The following is a 15,474-nucleotide window of genomic DNA, read 5'->3' as shown; positions in this document are numbered from 1 at the left end:
ATTAACACAAAGGCAAAATCTCTACTGGCTGATCAACAGAAACAGGTTTTGAGGTAGGTTAATATATTTAGGATTGCTTTTCCATCAGTTGGAAGATTTAGACTCACCGGTGAGGTGAAAAACGTGTTTTATTTCTAATTTCAAAGACTCAAATATGAAGAACCTTAGAAAGCACGCCCCAGCTGATAACATAAGAAATTAAGCACATTCCAAATCAGACATGGGCTTGGCAAGTGAAAATGTAACAGCACTTGGAGTACACAGGCAAGCAGTAGTTTGCTTAAATTGACAAGTATAAAACAGATGCCAGGACTAAAGAAAAGAAGGAAGGAAAGCAAACTGGCTAGGAAAAAAAGGTGACTGGAAACTACGGTCTCAGCTTTTTGTGTTCCTGAAAAGGTTTATGTAATAGAATTCTGTAATCATTTTATCACTGGCTTCCACTGTAATTTTGAGTTCATAAAGGAAACCACAAGTTTCTGTGATCTGAATCACATTTCCATCAATTCATTCAATCATCTAAAATTTACCAAGGACTCTGTGTACCTGACACTTAGTTGGGTACCAGAGAGAAACAGGTAAATAAATTACATTCCCTGTGCTCAACAGGCTCAGTCTATTCTTGACGGAAGCTCCTAATGGAGTAACTAATGAGCCATACCACTGTGGGAGGCTGTTCCTAGGAATTCCAATAGTCTTCCTATTCTGTATTCTCTACATATTTCACACTCCAGCCCATGTCATGGAAGGAAAGTTACTCAAATATACAATCAATTCATAAGATCATTTCATGAGAATTGTAAAGTTCATACACACTGAATTATATTACAAAAATAATTGCCATTTCTCACTGAAACTGCTGAATATGAATGATGGAGCCAAAACAGTTGTCCTTGCTTCAACACTTTCATGTAACTCAACAACTAGATGAGCCACATAGAACCGCTTTTTCCCAGAGATCTTTAGTAATGAAAATAACACTGCTTTGTACTCCATAACTGCCCAGGAAGACCATACTGTCATTTTCTTAATTAACCTGTTAACTTGATGTTAAATTAAATGTGGTGATAAAATATTTAGTACTTGATTAGCAAAATATTTTGTTAATTTGATTCATTGCGGTCTCTATTTCCATTGTCTCCTTGAATCACAATCAATGCCCATGGAAGCAGCAGTCAAGAAATCAACGGACGCACTGCATTGGGCAAATCTGCTGCAAAAGACCTCTATTAAAAAGCAAAGATGTCACTTTAAGGACTAAAGTGCGCCTGACCCAAGCCATGATGCTTTCAATCGCCTCATACGAATGTGAAAGCTGGACAATATGGAAGACCAAGGAAAAACTGATGTCTTTGAATTATGTTGTTGGCTAATAATATTGAATATACAATGGACTGCCAAAAGAACAAACAAATCTGTCTTGGAAGAAGTATGGCCAGAATGTTCCTTAGAAGCAAGGGTGGTGAGACTTTGTCTCACATATTTTGGACATGTTATCAGGAGGGATCAGTCCTGGAGAAGGACATCATGCTTGGTAGAGTACAGGGTCAGCAAAAAGGAGGAAGGCCCTCAACAAGATGGATTGACACAGTGGCTGCAACGAGCTCAAGCATAACAACAATTGTGAGGCCATGCGGGACCCGGCAGTGTTTCGTTCTGCTACACATGGGGTCTCTATGAGTCAGAACCGACTCGACAGCACCTAACGACAGCAACAAGCTCCAGGCAGAGTGCCCTCAGTAGCATTTATGTACAAGATACTCAGATGCATGAGCTGAATTATTGCCATAAAATACTAGTTGCATAAAATCAAAAATACGATTCAATTAAATCTACTAAAAAAGGCTGACTTTTATATCCTTTCTAACTGATGAGTAAAGTTATTTGCTCCAGCCTAGATCTAGGACTAAAAATTATTTCTTCTGTTTCTATATAAAATAAATGTGTTGAAATTCAAGAACTAAAACTGTCTTTTAAAAAAAAATGGTCTTAAGATTGGGCTTGTGTTGCAGCTGTTAATACTATGTAAGTACAAATAAACACCTCATGGTAATAGTTTTTTTGGTTCAAAGGTTTAGGGGCATGGTTTCATGGGCCTCTCCAGTCAATTGGCCTAATACTGTTTCTAGAGTCTCTGCTCCACCTCCTAGTTCAGTGAGTAGTGCCCGGGGTCTTACAAGCTTGCTAGCAGCTACCCAAGATACAACAATCAGTTGGTCTCTAGTCACCTGGAGCAACAGAGGAAGGAGACACAGGAATCAGAAAAGGAAATGAACTACAGGTCTAATTGCCTCCAGGAACTACTACTACCTCCTCTGCCATGACACCAGAAGAAATGGGTGGTGCCTGGGTACCATTACTAAATGTTCTGATCAAGGACCCAATAGATAGATTTTGATCAAAAGGATTTAAAAATGTGGAACAGAACTTCAAATTCTTATTGGAAACCAGATTCACTGGATACACTGAGACTGGGGGAATCCCCAAATCTATTGCCTGGAAACAACTTTTAAGCCTTGAACCAAATATCCCATGAAGTCATCTTTAAACTAAACAACAATTTACCTCATTTAATAAGGAAAGTTCACCCTGACCATTGCACTCTTTTAAGTAATTATCTACATGAGATTAAACAGACAACAGTAACTCTAGAACACAGACGAGAACTTTAAGGAGCAGAAAGTCTAAGTTAATGGTGGTGAAACGATCTAGGCACAGATAGGAAAAACAGTGACCAATGTGAAGTACATAACCATTGTCAACGAACTACACAAGTTTAAAACAAAGACAAGCCTTGTACAGCAGCTATTCTACCTCTGAGTAGAGAGGGCTAAGCAATGCACACTTGTGCATGTGGGAATATAAATGTATGTGAAGACTAAATGAGACTGAGTTTCCTTGGTCCTTGTTAACATCAGGAAGCCCCATCCATACCTGAAAACATTCCAAATTAGGGAATTTGTTAAAAGGCAGGTTTCTAGACCACCAACCCCTAAGATTCTTAATTCAGGGAGTTTAGGATGTCTTTGGAATAAGTGAAGTATTTCTAACAGGCGCTCCTAAATTATTTCTGTAACCCTTAGACCAAAGTTTGGGGAAGTACTAAGTTGTCCTGATGATAAAAATTACGATCCCCAAAAAAAAGTGTTTTACTATTAAGAAAATCAAGAAGATTTATTTTAACGCAAGAGCACCGCAATCATTCTACATCAATCGGGAGGGTGGTCACAAAGGAAAAGACTCACTCATAACTTAAGACTTTGCCTAGTTAATGGGAATTATAATTGTAATACGTCGTTTGTATTCTCATAAAGAAAGGAAGTAGGATGAACTCCTTCTCTACCAAATTTCTATTCCGTAATGGTATTAACAAACCATTAATGATTTTAAAAGACAAGAAATCTAGAATTGGCAAATCTATAAAGACCAAAATCACTGACAACTTCAATTTCTTCTCCATTTATTATAGGTCCAGTTGTGAGGATTTTCATTTTCTCCACATTCAAGTGTAATCCACACTGAAGACTGTAGTCTTTAACCTTCAACAGTAAGTACTTTAAATCATCTTCATTTTTGTCAAGCAAGGTCGTGCTGATCGAAAGGAGGATCAACACTGCATATCGCAGGTTGTTAAAGACTCTTCCTCCAATCCTGATGCCATGTTTCTTCTTATAGTGTAGCTTCTCAGATTATTTGTTCAGCATACAGATTAAATAAGGAAAGTAAAAGGATACAACCATCTACACACCCTTTCCAATTCTGAACTACACAGTATCTCCTATTCTGTTTGAATGACTGTCTCTTGATCCATGCACAGTTTCCACATGAGCACAATCTACTGTTCTGGAATTTCCATTCTTCACAATGTTATCCATAATTTATTATGATCCACACAGTCGAATGCCTTTGCATAGTCAATAAAACACAGGTAAACATCTTTCCAGTATCCTCTGCTTTCAGTCAAGATCCATCTGACAACAGCAATGATATCCCTTGTTCCACATCCTGTTCTGAATCCAGCTTGAACTTCTAACAGTTCCCTGTCCGTGTACAACTGCACTCATTTCTGAATTATCTTCAGCAGAGTTTTGCTAGCATATGATATAAATGATACTGTTTGATAGTTTCCGCATTCCATTTGATCATCTTTCTTGGGAATGGGCACAAATTTGAATCTCTTTCAGTTGGTTGACCAGGTCACGGTCTTCCAAATTTCTTGAAATAGATGAGTAAGTGCTTCCAGCATTGCACTGTTTGTTGAAGCATCTCAATTGGTATTCCATCAATTCCTGGAGCCTTGTTTTTTGCCAACGCCTTCAGTACAGCTTGAATGTCTTTCTTCACTACCACTGGTTCTTAATCATATACTATCTTTTGAAATGGCTGAACATCAACCAATTCTTTTTCTGATGCTTCCTGCGTCATTCAATTTTTTACCCACAGAATCATGATAAGTGGAGAAGAAGTTGAAGTTGTCAATGACTTCACTCCACTTGGATCAACAATCAATATCCATGGAAGCAGCAATCAAGAACTTAAATGACACGTTGCATTGGGCAAATGTGCTACAAAAGACCTTTTTAAAGTTTTAAAAAGCAAAGATGTCACTTGGATGACTACAGTGCATCTGGCCCAAGCCATGGCCTTTTCAATCGCCTCATATGCATGCAAAAGTTGGATAATGAAAAAGAAGATACAAGAACTGATGCATTCGAACTGTGGTGCCAGCAAAAACTACTGAATATACTGTGGACTGTCAAAAGAATGAACAAATCAGTCTTAGAAGAAATATAACCAAAATGTTCCTTAGAAGGGAGGATGGTGAAACTTTGACTTGCTTAACTTTGGACAGATCATCAGGAAAGACCAATTGCTAGAAAAGGACATCATGTTCGGTAAAGTAGAAGGCCAAGGAAAATGAGGGAATTCCTCAATAAAATGGATTGACACAATAGTTGCAACAATGTACTCAAACATACCAACAATCATGTAGAAGGAGCAGGACCCGGCAACATTTCAGTCTGCTATACATAGGTCGCCATTAGTCAGAACTTGCTCAACAGCAAGTAACAACAAAAACATAGACCAAAGTTTATTAGTGGTTACCAGGGGCGGGAGGGGCGTCATTGCTTAAGGGGCACTGAGTTTCTATTAAGGATGATGGAGAAGTTGGAAACTGATAGTGGTGATGTTTGTAGAACACAATGAAAGTAATTAATGTCACTGAATTATATACGTAAAAAATGTTGAAACGTAAAGTGTTTTGTTATATATATTTTTACCACAATAAAAAAAAAGGCAAAGAAAATCAGCTAATGAGAGACAATTTTAAATACAGTGCTTGAATCTAAAATGATCTGTATTCCTAGAATGATCTACAACGTATACATTGACTAAAACTATTCATGGAAATTTCACATGGCTAAAACACACTCCTCTAAAAAGAAAAACTCTATTTCATGACATCTAACTTGTATTGCACTCGATCAGTAAAATTGCTCCTGGGTAGAGTTATAAGCAAGTGCCCTGAATGACTCTGGTCTAGAGCTAGCCTTGGACAAAACAGTCAAGGGACAGCAATCCCACCCCAACTGCCTCCCGCTGGTCCTACTCCTTCTGATTTCATAATGCACAATGCAATCTTCCTTCCCTGGAAACATTTCACTACAGAACTTACGGGGCAATTCCTTCAATCAAAAGAGAAATCAGATGAACAATGTGGGACATTAGGCCTGATCGTATCCACAAAGTTCTTTGACCTCGTCAGCTCCCGTGACCCTCATCTCCACTCCACTTTGTTCACACGCTCTCGTGGCCACACTGCAGGCTTTGGTGTGACAGTAAGGAGACCTCCAATCCCTTTGGCCCTTCCCTTTTTTCCAAGCCCTTGGCAACCTCCTGGCCTCAGTCCCTTCCTTGGCTTACATATCACAGTTGATATCTGAGCAACTCTCATCAAACATTCTTGTGCCCCAACCTTCGTCCATATTATGCCATAATCTGTCTTCTTCACTGCTTTACCTCAAGGGCTAAATGCTGCTCCTACAAAAATTCTGCAACCATGCCAATGAATGTCCCCACATTCTCACAGCCTCCAACCCCACCCAGGCCCTCAACCCTTCAACAATCTGCCCACTTATCTTTGCTGCACTTCTCCCTAGGGCAGCAGTAGAGCAGAAAAATTAAGAGTGCCAGCTCCGGCATCAGACAGAAAGCCTGCAACCACCATTCACAAATCACTTAATCTTTTTAAACATGTTTCCTGCTCTATAAACAGGATAATAATAGTAACTATCTCAAGGGATAACTGTGATGATTAAACAAGAATCTGCATGTACACAGTAAGGACCCAATAAACACATTTACTGTTATTTTCTCCAATAATTTTTCCAAACTTTTACACCTCTCTTAAAATTATCCTCCTCACTATCAGCAATGAATTCTGCCTCCACTTACCAAGAAAGGTGAGGCTATTCAGCTTGAAAATGTAATTCCCCTGCCAGACTCTTGCAAAATTCTCAGTACTTGCTCCCATTTTTACTTTCTTCCCACAAGTCTCAAGTCTAAACCCTCCAGCTGTGCTCTGAGCTGGTCTCTGTCATCATCTATCACCTAGATTTTCAGTCCCTTCCTCTCTACTTTACAATCTTTCCCTTTAACCTAACAATGTGCTTAAAACCCTTCCAACAACAACAAAACCTCCCCATACACACACCTCACTCTACCCTCTGATTGCTGCCTTCTCTTCTTTCCTTCTCAGGCAAGCTTCTAGACAGCATGTTGTTGTGGACTGTCAGTCGGTTCTGACTCATAGAAATCCTCCATGACAGGGTAGAACTGTCCCATAGGGTTTCCTAGGCTATAAATCTTTATGGGAGCAGATTGCCAGGTCTTTTCTCCTATGAAGTCTCTGGTGGGTTAGAACTGCTGACCCTTCAGTTAGCAGCCGATCGCTTAACCATTGTGCTATCAGGTCTCCTTTGAACATATCCACAGGCACCTCAAAATCTACACAGTCAAAGCTAATCTCTTTATATCCCTACCATCCCAAATCTACATAAAAGACACCTGTGTCTACTCAATCATCCAAACCAGAAAACTAGAATTAATCTAGACTTTTTCCCTCTCCACCTCAATACTTATTGGACAAATCTGAAGAGTGTAGAAAAGTTGACTAGATTGAACGGCATATGAGCTGGACCTTCAACAACAGGTAGAACTACATGTGTAGAAATGTGGGGAAAGGTCTTTTTAGACACTTGTGCACACGCATGTTCACACACACACACACACACACAGCTAAGTTTCAGGAACACCAAATAGTGTAAGGGAACAGTGAGTGAGTGGAAATGTGAGAGAGACTAAAAAAAGTGTCCACTGTTTTGACTCCACAACCTCCTTCCCCTCTCTAAAACGGCTGACCTAGGCCAACCACAGAACTCCCATTTCCCTCACCAGTGACTCACAAGGAACGGGCAACTGCCAAATCTAGCCAGTGAGACCTAAGGAGGACACTGCCAGGGCCATTTCTAAAAACAGTCCTCATTCCAAAAGGGGACCATCTTCCTCTGGATATCTTCCTGTGTGGCTGTGGTGCCTCAAACTGGCCAATATCCCGAGAGTTAATCCAACTCACAGGAGAAGGCAGGGCTAAGAGAACTACAGAGAAATGGTGCGGTGCTGGAGGCCTGTGTTCCCCATGTGGAGCCCACCCTACCCCTGGGCCTACCCTACCACTGGATTTCATGTTATTTCTTAAGATAATAAATTTCCTTTTTGTTTACACCAGTATTTTGATCGCTGCATCAAAGCAATGGTTGAATAAGAGGATAACAAAGCTCTTGACCTCTCTGATGGTTAATGTTAGGTGTCAGCTTGGTTAGGCTACAATTCTCAGTGGTTTGGCAGAAACTATGTAATCACCTTCTGTTTTATGATCTGATGTGAGGAGCCAATCAGTTGAAAGGGGTGTTTCCTTGGGGGTGTGGCCTGCCTCCAGAGTATAAATGGATGCTCTGGGAAAGCTCGTTCTCTTTCTCGACTCTGCACTCTTCTCATCTCCGACCTTGGCTCTAGGGACATGAACCTGCAACACCCACAGCACCGTGAGCCAGCAGAGGCCTCCAGCCTGCCCCCTGACCTACAGATTTTGGGTTTGTCAGCCCCTGAAACCTCATTAGCCAGCAGAGGTCTTCAGCCTGCTGCCTGACCCATGGATTTGAGAACCAGTGAAGTCTATACAAATAAAACAAACAAATCCATTGCCATCAAGTCGATTCAAACTCATAGCAACCCCAGCAGAGTAGAGCAGCCCCAAAGGGTTTCCATGGAGGAGCTGGTAGATTCGAACTGCCGACCTTTTGGTTAGCAGCCTGGGCTCTTAACCACTGCGCCCTCAGGGCTCCATATAAATATATATAAAGGGAGCTATACCTCAAGGAAATGGCTCACACAATTGTGAGGAAATGGCTCACTCAATCGTGGGGGCTGACAAGTCCCAAATCCGTGGGTCAGGCAACACGCTGAAGACCTCTGCTAATCAGCTGAAAAGGGAGTTTCCTTAGAGGTGTCGCCTGTCTCCAGTATATAAATGGATGTTCTGGCAAGAGGCCAAGAAACAATGAAACAACCCAATAGCGATCAGCCTCTAACACTTAGATCCAGTTCCTGAAATACTATTTCCAACCAAATGGAATCAGGGCTGTTTTTATAGAAATGGCTAATTCCAGGTGTCAGCAGGAAATGTTCAAAATGAGCCTGAAACATCTTGTTATATCCGAAAACAAGGAAACTCTCAAAGACCACTGGGGTCATGACAAAGGGCTCAAGAGCCAATCTGAAAAGGCTCCCACTGGCCAAAGATGGGGTAATGTGGGCTTCAAAAAGATAATTACAACTGATTGAAATCCATGAACTATGTTTAAATCTATGAGTTCATAACATTTTTAAAAAACCAACTAATCAGTCACCTTCAGAGGATGAGATAGGAACCAATTCATTATCTTAGAAACTGGTTGTTGTTGTGTGCCAACAAGTCTGTTCTGACTCATAGTGATGCTATAGGACAGAGTAGAACAGCTCCATAGAGTTTCCAAGGAGCGTCTGGTGGATCTGAACTGCCAACGTTTTGGTTAGCAGTTGTAGCTTTTACCCACTACGCCACCAGGGTTTCCAGGGCTCCAACAGGAGGCTTTTAATCAAATATGTTGCTAGGGAGAGTGTGATCAGGCTTGCATTTTTAAAAGAATCAACTCAAGAGGAAGCCAACATGGATGCAGAGAGACCAGCTGAGAGGCTGTTGCAGTCATCTAGGTGAGACATGATGGTAGCCAGGACCAAGTGGTGAAAGGAGAGATGGAAGGAAGTGAATGGATGCAAGACCTTCCAAAGGTAAATAAGACAGGACTTGATGATGGATTAGATACGGGGAGTGAAGAGAACGAGATGTCAAGAACAACTCCTAGGCTTCATGCTTGTGGGACTGGACTTTGTATGGAGCCCTGGTGATGTAGTGGTGAAGAGCTCAGCTACTAACCAAAAGGTCAGCAGTTCAAATCCACCAGCTGCTCCTTGGAAACCCTGTGGGCAGTTCTACTCTGTGCTACAGGGTTGCTATGAGTCACAATCAACTCAACAGCAATAGGTTTTTGGTTGTTTTTTTTTTTAAGTCACTGTTATAGGTTCCTGGCTGGCACAAATGGTTTGCACTCAACTACTATCCTAAAGGTTGGCAGTTTGAACCCACACAGCGGCACCACAAAGATTATACCACAAAAACACTATGGAGCAGCTCTACTCTGTAACACATATGGTTGCCATGAGTAGGAATCGACTCAACAGCATTGGGTCTGGTATTCGGGGGGCGGGGGGGAGTTAGTCACTGATAAAGGGAACAGTGGAAGACAGGTGGGAACAGAGATCCTAAGATGTTTTGGACTCACTGAGTTTAGGTACCACTGGGATTGACAAACAGAAATGTCAAGTAAGCAGGTGAATAAACAAGGCCAAAGACAAGACCTGAGCCAGTCCTCAGTGTAGAGATGGTTATTGCTGGGGGCTCAAGGATGAAATTGCCTAAGAGTGAAAGAATGAAAAATGAGACCTCAAGAATGACCAGAAGTCAAATCTGGTAAACGTATCAAATTCCTGAATTAATCTAGCGGTTGAAACCTCACGAAGAGAAAGGTTTAGTGAAACAGACAACAACAACAACAATCAGAAGGAAAAACATGAGATCAACAACTCTGCTTCAGGAAAGACATTGAAATTTCTGGAATATTTAAGACGTTATTTATGCCTAAGGAGTTGGCAAAGCCAGCGTGCAGCCCTCAGGTACCTATCTGTATGCAATGATTTGGTAGGAGGAAGAAGCCTTCTGGAAGGTGACCCGTGTGCAGATGCTTAAGCCTGGAGACTAGGGAGAACTCTGGAGTTAAGAAAGAAAGCCCCAGTTTGGCCCCAGGACTGAGCCAGGTGGAGAGACAAGAAGAAGGGGCTGTCGTCACAGTAGTTACAAACAGGGGCATAATCTCTTCAGCTTCTAGAAAATGCCAGTTTCTGTCAAGTCAATTCAGACTTAGGGTTACCCCACGTGTCAGAGTAGGACTGTGCTCCACAGGGTTTTCAATGGCTGATTTTTCAGAAGTAGGTCGCCAGACCTTTCTCCTGAGGTGCCTCTGGGTAGATTTGAACCACCAACCTTTCAGTTAGTGGCCAAGACTGTTAACCATTTTGTGCCATCCAAGGACTCCTCAGCCTTTATAATTTTGTTGTTGTTATTGCCGTCAATTCCAACTCAGAGCAACCTTAATCTATACAGCAGCAGATTGCCAGGTCTTTTGTCCCACGGAGCAGCTGGTGGCTTAGAACTGCCGATCCTTCAGTTAGCAGCCAAGTGCTTAACCACTGCATCACCAGAGCTCATTTCAATTTCTACAGCAAGGCAGGAAAAAAAGCATGCCTGACTGAAAGAAACAGGACTACACTCCCAGCTTCCATAAAGGACATAATGTGGCTTTGACTCAGAAAAAAACTAAGACCAAAGTATAGCTGTGTATGCAGCTTTCGGGGATTGAGATAGTAGTACCACAGCAAGATGTGCCTTTGCATAGACTGGAAGTGGTGGCACAACAAAACAAAGGGCTTTGCAGGCATCAGGAATGAAGAACACGAGTGAGCTTACTCACAAATACAAGACACACTGCCTGTGGACCCCCAGAAATGTTGGAGGAGGGGAACACCCCAAGAGGATGAAGTCGTGCATGAGCAGATAGGCACAACCACCTATAAAATTTCAATTACTACTAGTAATGTAAACGCATACATACAGGTGGATGAGAACTACAGAAACTATCATTACTTTAGAAAGTGATCTTAACTATGTTTCCGAGAGCTGTGTTTAATAAGAAGGCTTATTAAATAGAGCCTAGCAGCCTAAACAGGCAAATCTGCTGCAAAAGACCTCTTTCAAGTGTTGAAAAGCAAAGATATCACTTTGCGGACCAAGATGTGCCTGACCCAAGCCATGGTATTTTCAATTGCCTCATATGCATGTGAAAGCTGGACAATAAATAAGGAAGACAGAAGAATAACTGATGCCTCTGAATTACAGCGTTGGCGAAGAATACTGAATACACCACGTACACCAGAAGAATGAACAAATCTGTCTTAGAAGAAGTACTGCCAGAGTGCTCCTTAGAAGCGAGGATGGTGAGACTTCATCTTACATACTTGGGACATGTTATCAGGAGAGACCAGTCCCTGGTGAAGGACATCATGCTTGGTAACGTCGAGGGTCAGCAGAAACGGGGCCTCAACGAGATGGACTGACACAGTGGCAAGAATGATGGGGTCAAGCATAGCAACAATTGTGAGGATGGCACAGGATCGGTCAGCGTTTCATTCTGTTGTACATAGTTCTAACTCACAATGAGTTAGAACTGACTTGATGGCACCTAACAATACAACAGCCTAAACAAGGAGACCTGGTGGTGCAGTGGTTAAAGAGCTCGGCTACTTACCAAAGGGATGGCAGTTCAAACCCACCAGCCACACCTCAGAAGCAAGACGTGGCAGTCTGCTTCCATAAAGACTACAGCCTTGGAAACTCTATGGGGCAGTTCTACTCTGTCCTATAGGGTCGCTATGAATTGGAATTAACTCAACGGCCGCCGAGTGTTAGTAGCCTAAACAAGTTAATGTGTCTTATTGTAAAAATGTTCATTCCGTTTTTCCCTTTGGCCTCAGAGGCATTCTACTTGGAGTTATTATACTCATTTTTCTTTACATCCAGCTCTGTGGCTATTCATACATGGAACCCTGGGCTGACTAACGTACCAGGACTGGCCAGTGCCTAGAGTAGTTCATAAGCGCGGTGAGTGCCAAATTCAGAAGTAGGCATACCTCACACTCCTCACTGCATTCTCCCAAAGCAGCGCCTGAGCTGAGAAGCCCACCAAAATACACAGAAAAGAGACCCACTGGGCTTACTGGAAGGCTCTCTGGGCTTGGAGAAATTATAGAGGCACACACCCCAGGACTAAGGCCGGATGCAGAAATGAGTGACATGGACCCAAGCCCTGGCCGTTGGGGCTTCCCCAAGAGCCCCTACCTAGGGCTGCCTACCTGCCCCTGCCATCTCCACCCAAACACCCAACCCTAGCTCAGAAGGTGACCTAACAGCAAGGGAGGAAAATACAAGTTCCAAGTTTGCAATTTTTTTTCTTTCAAAAGTAAAGCTCCCCTAGCAAATTTGCATGCAATCATTTTAATGTTAATAGCATTGGGCAGAAAATATTCCTTTTCTGCAGCCTGAGCCCTCAGCACTTGCTGAGTCACCATTTTAGTATGACTGTATGCACTATTCTGACACAGGGAATCATATATTTTAAGAAATCTAGGGCACTTCCTACCTCCACAATTATAAGGCTGGGAAATGCAACCTAAGATATTTTTAAGAAGGCATCATTCAATTACCAAGGTGACATCATAGCATGTTCCAAACACAAAAGCAGCTCACAATTCAAGAGTTAGAAATGAAACATCCTGGGAAGGACCAGAACTAAGAAGGCTCCCAATATAACACTCAAGTTTGGAGACTCCGATGTTCACATTTGTGTATAAACAGTGGGTCCCTTTTGGTTTGGGGCTGAATTTACTGTTTAAAGAGAATGTTAGAATTGAGAATACCCCTGTACCAATCTGTAATAACTAATAATAATTAATACCCAAGAAAAATCTCACTCATTCTTAAGCCCCTCCCCTCTCCATCTGCATGGCTTCATTAGCTCTCACTTTGTTCCGCTGCAACTGCAAAGTATTTCTCCTCTTAAGAACATGCCACTCACATTGCCATTTAATATTGCTAAAACCTAGCTCTGATACTATCACTCCAGTGCTCAGAAAATGTCAACAGCTGCCCATGCCTGCAGACTAAAATCCAATTCTATTCTCTCATTTGAGAACTTCCACAACCTGGTCCAAACTACCTGCCTACTTGCTACGGTTCCTCTCATATACCACTTGCTAACCACTCCAATCTCAAACCGAACATGTGCTCTGTCTCTAGAACAGTTCTCGTCTGGGGCTTCTGTGTTTTTGTTTTTTCTGGTTTATTTGTTTCTGGTTTTTTACAAAACATGAAAATATGTATTGCTTCCTTTAGACAGTTTTGCTAAATTCAAATGCATATTTTCCTCATAGGCTACATTTGTTCTTTTTGCTGAGGTTATTTGTTTGTTAATTAATGTTCTAGGCTTAATCACGTATTATATCTTCCTACTTTGAAGTTATTATCACTATTCATACATAACATCGTATGTTTACAAAGTTTAAGGAAAAGTTTATTCATAATAGAAGGTACACAAAATATATAATTTTCCTTTATGCATATATACTGTTCAGATATCAAGAGACTACAGGTATTAAGAATTTCTCTTTTACTAATGGGAAACAACAGTCCAGGGACGAGGACTAGAAGACAGGAGGGGACAGGAAAGCTAGTAATAGAGAATGCAAGTCTGAGAAGGGACAGTGTTGACATGTCGTGGGGTTGTTAACCATTGTCATGAAACAATATGTGTGCTGTTTAATGAGAAACTATTTGTTCTGTAAACCTTCATCTAAAGTACAATTAAAAAACCAAAAATAAAATTAAATGTTAAATGAAATTTTTAAAAAATTTCTCTTTTAGAATACATATTTGTATTTGCTTGCATATGTATAAAATACATCTGGAGGAATAAACAACTATTAATAGTGGCTGCCTAAAGGAAAAGCAGTTTTTCTCACTGTATTTCCTTTTATTTTTTTAAATTTTTGAACCACATAATTATATAACCTATGCAAAAATTTTAAAAAATTAAGAATGCTAGCAACATTTAAAGTAAAACAACCCTTACACCACAGAGTTAGGCAGGATCCTATGACTTAAGAGGCTTTCAAAACACTATCTTCCTCAAAAAAATTTTCCCACTAATTACCGTGACTTAAAGCCCCTTGTTAAAATGCAAACAGATAATCTGAAGACAGTGAGAGTATTATGCCATTATCCATTACCAAATTATTGAGGATTAGTTTATCACATTAGCATAATAAGGGAAAGCCACAAAGAGGCTGTGTGTAAGCTCCTTATTCCTGTTTCTTTTCCCTTCTTCCTCAAATAACTAAATTAAGTTTGTTCTACTCAAAGAACTTTTGTGTTAGTAAAAGAACTCATTTAGGAATTCTAGAGGTCCAGCGCAAGCCAACTGGAGCAGCGGATGGCTCTGTGAATGTCTGTACTGTGTCTATAAACATCTGCCTTCTCATCCCGCCATCTCTATCAGTCAAATCTACTCAGCCTGAGAGGGCAGGGACAGGGAGCATCTTGTTCATCTCTGACTTTTCCCCAACACCAGAAACAGGGTGGTACACTTAAGAGAATCACCCAAGCACTCAATGCCAGTTATTGCAAGGCTGTATCTGACCCTTCTCTAGGAAACTGGTTGAAATTTCAAACCTAAAAATGTCAGCTGAACACTTAAAGCCGTTCTCATCTCAAACAATAACCCATTCATTCAGGCAAAATCCACCTATTGAGAGCCTACTGTGCACCTGGCGTGGCACTCGGCAACAACTATGCAAAATCCACCTATCGAGAGCCTACTGCACGCCTGGCATGGCACTCAGCAACAACTATACATGTTCCACCTATCGAGAGCCTACTATGTGCCTGGCATGGCACTCAGGAACTAACTATGCAAAATCCACCTATCAAGAGCCTACTGTGCAGCTGGCACGGCACTCAGGAACTAACTGCAAAATCCACCTATCGAGAGCCTACTGTGCGCCTGGCGTGGCACTCAGCAACTAACTATGCAAAATCCACCTATCGAGAGCCTACTGTGCGCCTGGCATGGCACTCAGCAACTAACTATGCAAAATCCACCTATCAAGAGCCTACTGTGGGCCTGGCGTGGCACTCAGCAACAACTA

The 15,474-nt window shown here is 41.5% G+C and overlaps 1 protein-coding gene across 3 annotated transcripts in view; it reads right to left on the bottom strand.

Moving 5' to 3' along the window:
- Window positions 1–15,474, bottom strand: part of SNX25 (sorting nexin 25) — a 133,843-nt gene that overhangs the window by 113,432 nt on the left and 4,937 nt on the right. The gene's annotated exons all lie outside the window — the stretch shown is intronic.

Source organism: Trichechus manatus, unplaced genomic scaffold (genome assembly GCF_000243295.1).
Source record: "Trichechus manatus latirostris isolate Lorelei unplaced genomic scaffold, TriManLat1.0 scaffold00099, whole genome shotgun sequence".
Taxonomy (NCBI): Eukaryota; Metazoa; Chordata; class Mammalia; order Sirenia; family Trichechidae; genus Trichechus; species Trichechus manatus.
This window is presented reverse-complemented; position numbering and strand designations above follow the sequence as displayed.